This window comes from Ornithorhynchus anatinus, chromosome 12, assembly GCF_004115215.2.
Source record: "Ornithorhynchus anatinus isolate Pmale09 chromosome 12, mOrnAna1.pri.v4, whole genome shotgun sequence".
Lineage (NCBI taxonomy): Eukaryota > Metazoa > Chordata > Mammalia > Monotremata > Ornithorhynchidae > Ornithorhynchus > Ornithorhynchus anatinus.
This window is the reverse complement of record NC_041739.1, coordinates 56830116-56834764: the sequence shown is the minus strand read 5'-3', so window position 1 is coordinate 56834764 and position 4649 is coordinate 56830116. Positions and strand designations below refer to the sequence as shown.

The window sequence follows — 4649 nt, the reverse complement described above, 5'->3', positions numbered from 1 at the left end:
AACTGGGTCAGCACAGAACAATGCATTTTGGGGGGTATTTTTCCCCCCGCAACACCAAATTCCCTTTAACCTGTACTTGCGTAAGAGGGTTCCATTCCTTGTAGAGTGACCTCGAGGCCAATGGAAGACTGAATACAGTTACTTGGTGCCTCAGTCCTGAATTACAGCCCTCTGAGAGCCTCAAAATGAACACACTCACCTGAGGAATCAAGCGTAACTCCATCTCAGACCCTCTTTCTCTTGCTCTTCTCCTCTGCCTTCTTCTCCACAATCACCTGTCAAGGAGCAGCAGCTGTTCATCATCTGCTTCTTCAGCCCAATCTGATTCTTGCTGTATAACTTCAATCTCATGGGCCAAAATCCATGTCAGGATAAGGCCGACCCAGTCCCTTCAGTTTGATCCTAGAGAAAGCAGAAAATGGAAGAGAGTATCTTTGAATCAATAAATATCCTTTGAGTTTGGCATTCAGGGGCAAATGGGTTTTGCCTCTGCTCTGGGCAGGAACTTCTAGAGTCTGTGCTGTGACAGGACCTTGGTGTCGTTTATGATGAAACATAAGCCAAACTACCTGGCAGGTTTATTTATTTTTTTGGCTTGGTTTGTTTTTTTTCCCTACCAGGACTGAGAGGAACTAATCCTCCCTTGCCCTTCCTCACGTAAATCACACCTAAGAAAACTGATTTAATAATAATAATAATAATAATGGCATTTATTAAGCCCTTACTATGTGCCAAACACTGTTCTAAGTACTGGGGTAGACACACGGTAATTAGATTGCCCGACGTGGGGCTCGCAGTCTTAATCCCCATTTTACAGATGAGGCAACTGAGGCCCAGAGAAGTTAAGTGGCTTGCCCAAGGTCACACAGCAGACAAGTGGTGGAGTCGGGAGTAGAACTCATGTCCTCTGACTCCCAAGCCCATACTCTTTCCACTAAGCCACGCTGCTTCATGATCAGGGTATCTGTCAAGCGCTATGTGCCAAGCACTGGGGTAGTTTGTACATTCCAAGCGCTTAGTATAATGCTCTGCACATAGTAAGCACCCAATAAATACTAATGAATGAATGGAAGCAGCGTGGCTCAGTGGAAAGAGCCTGGGCTTCAGAGTCAGGGGTCATGGGTTCGAGTCCCGGCTCTGCCACATGTCAGCTGTGTGACTGTGGGCAAGTCACTTCACTTCTCTTGCCTCAGTGACCTCATCTGTAAAATGGGGATTAACTATGAGCCTCACGTGGGACAACGTGATTACCCTGTATCTCCCCCAGCGCTTAGAACAGTGATTCTATTTAGTTGCCATTGTTTTTACGAGATGTTCTTCCCCTTGACGCTGTTTATTGCCATTGTTCTCGTCTGTCCGTCTCCCCCGATTAGACCGTAAGCCCGTCAAACGGCAGGGACTGTCTCTATCTGTTGCCAACTTGTTCATCCCAAGCGCTTAGTACAGTGCTCTGCACATAGTAAGCGCTCAATAAATACTATTGAATGAATGAATGCTCTGCACATAGTAAGCGCTTAACAAATACCAACTTTATTACAAGATAATCAGGTTGGGCACAGTCCCTATCCAACAGTCTAAGGGGGAGGAACAACAGGTACTGAATCTCTATTTTGCAGAAGAGGCAGCGAAAAGTGAGGTGACTTAGCCAAGGGCACTCAGCAGACACGGAGCAGAGCTGGTATTAGAACCCTCGTCCTCTGACTCCCAAGCTTGTGCCCTTTATAGCAGGCCACGTTGTCAGAACCTTTTATGACTTCAAAGCATCATTATTATCAGAGCAGAGGAAAAACAGTGACTGAGTCCTCTCAGTCACTGCAATGAGAAAAGCTGGCAAACTTTCTCAGCCATTACTTAAGCCATATTTTCCCAAAGCGTTGCTATTGCTTTTGGAAACAAATGTCTCTTTTTATTGATTTTTGCCAATGCCACTTAGCACATTGTTACATTAGTATACATTACTGGGTGATTTTATTATAGCTGTAGGGCAGTAACTCATCATTATGTTGATTATTCACGAATGGGGTGTTGATGACTTTAATGGGCTGATAATCCCCTAATGAAGACTGTGTAATAGTATTCCCTGGCACGGTGAAATTATTCTTTATGCCCGCGATATGATTTGCAGAGTTGTAAAGCTGTATGAGCAAAACAGGGGCATTAATAGATCCTTTTATGAGGTTATTTTGTTTGTTTGAACAAGTTTTCGTTTGGGTTTGTTTGGTAGCAAACTCCTGTTACTGCCTAAAGGTTCCTTCGAGTATTGCACTTTTTAGATAATTTGGAGATTTGCATATTGTTTTTCCTATTACTTGCCCTCCTCAGATGGCGGCAATAATTGTTTGTTTTATCGGTCTCTGAGTATTAATAACAGACGGAGGGGAAGGGATGATGAACGGCTTAAAGTGTCGGTTCAATCCCGAGGCAGAAGCCATTGAGCCCTGGGGTAAGTGAGGAAAGAACTGTGGGGGTGTCTTGGTATCATCTCTAATGGGAGTTGGGGGGTCGGGGGGGGCACACCCTGGGCATGGAGCAAGGTCTCCCGGAGGTACGGCCCCCGTCTTGAATGTTGGAGGTTCTCTTGGGGGTGGAAGCTTGGGTGATTTTTCCCATCAGGGTCTCCTGGGCTCCCCCATCCAGCCCCTGGAAGGGTGACCAGCTCAATGTGGTGGGCAACCCGAGGAACTGTGGGAAGACACCCCTCAATTCCCCAGGGATACCAGCGTGGGGAGGCAGGGAGGATTTTTCCGGAAGCAGGACAGTCTCCGGGTTGACGAGTCAGTTCCCGAGAGCCATCCCGGAAGTCGGTGGGTAAGCCTGGGGGAGCGGGAACGGCCTGATAGGAACCTACAGCGTCTCCGAGGCCCAGACGATACGGTGGGAAGGAGGTTCAGGCCTGAGTCATGACAGTGATGCCACTGGACCACTTGCATGGCTTCTGGGGGCTGGAATCCCGGCGTGGGGGTTGGGGGCGAGATGAGAGAGAGAGAGAGAGAGACAGAGGAACTGCAAAGGTAACAATAATAACTGCGGCATTTCTTAAGTGTTAACTATGTGCCAAGCACTGTTCTAAGCACTGGAAAGGATACAAGTAAATGTGGTTGGAAATAGTCCCTATCCCACATGGGGCTCACTGTCTTTATCCCCATTTTACAGCTGAGAGAACGGAGGCCCAGAGAAGTGAAGGGACTTGCCCAAGTTCATACAGCAGACAAGTGGCGGAGGTGGGATTAGAACCCAGGTCCTTCTGACTCCCAGATCCAAGCTCAATCCACTGGGTCACGCTGCTTTTCTAAGCAAGAGTATGTGCGGTGGGGGGCGGATGTGTCACTGACTCGGGAACTGCGCGAATGTCTGCGTGTCATAGTCTGAGGAAGTGTGTGTATGTGTGTCTCAGGAACTGCATGGATATGTTATTGTTGCATTGTACTCTCCTAACCACATAGTACAGTGCTCTGCACATAGTAAGTGCTCAATAAATACGACTGACTGAATGAATGAATGTGTGTGTTTGCGCACGTGCACACGTGTGAGAGAGTCTCAGGAACTGGGTGGGTTGTATCCAGGCTGGACCCACCCAACCTACTTCTACTTCCCGATTCTGCTGGAATGGAATTTCATTCATTCAATAGTATTTACTGAGCGCTTACTATGTGCAGAACACTGTACTAAGCACTTAGAATGTACAATTTGGCAGCAGATAGAGACAATCCCCACCCAACGATGGGCTCACAGTCTAGTCGGGGGAGACAGAGGGCAGAGCAAAACAGACAAAACAAAAACAAGACAACATTATCACGATAAATAGAACCCAGGGGATGTTCACCTCATTAACAAAATAAATAAGGTAATAAAAATACACACAAATGTTGGGGAAATCGCAGGGGTCAGCACAGCTGGAGTGCAATGGCAGAGCCTCACCCCTGGGAAAACCATCTACGTGATCACGGTGTCTCCCCGGCCAGGTAAGTATCACTCTTGTTCAGTCCCCCGGAAAGGTGGCCCTACAGTATTTGAACTGTTTAGCATATTGTGAAGGAGCCTTGAAGGGAACTGTCATTAAATCCTGTCAAGAGCAGAGTTTCTGGTTGGTTTTCATGCCAAAGTTAATCACCACCTAGCGGGTGTTACGAAGAGTTGAACCAGTGAAGAATAATCCCTGGGATTTGTACGGCGCTGTTTATTTGTCCAAAGCTCTTTCACATTAACGTATTTTCTCCTCCCAGTAGCGTTGTGAGGGAAGGAAAGGCAGGTATTACTATCCCCAATTTACAGGGGAGTAAACCGAGGCCCTGAGATAGTAAGTGACTTGCCTGTGGTCACACAGCAGCCCCAAAATAGAGGCAGGATTAGCACCTGGGTCCCTTGGCTACTGGATCCTTGCTGTTTTCTGAGACCACAGTGAATCTCTACCAATAACCAGGCATCGGAAGAACCTGGTGAAACTGCCTATATCTTTGAAATGTCCATGGTAAAACCATCCTTTGCTCACATCCATTTCACTCTCTTAGTTACGTTGATGGAAAAACCCCTCAAGGAGACACAGAAAACTCAAATTGCTTTGTTTGTTAATGGTATTCGTGAAGCACTCACTACGTGCCAGGCACTGTATTAGGAGCTGGTATAGAGAGAAGCTAATCAGGTTGGACACA

The 4649-nt window shown here is 47.0% G+C and overlaps 1 pseudogene; it reads right to left on the bottom strand.

Annotated features, from left to right (window-relative positions):
• Window positions 1-3819: 3819 nt before the first annotated feature.
• Window positions 3820-3970, bottom strand: LOC114815873 (annotated as a pseudogene).
• Window positions 3971-4649: the final 679 nt, after the last annotated feature.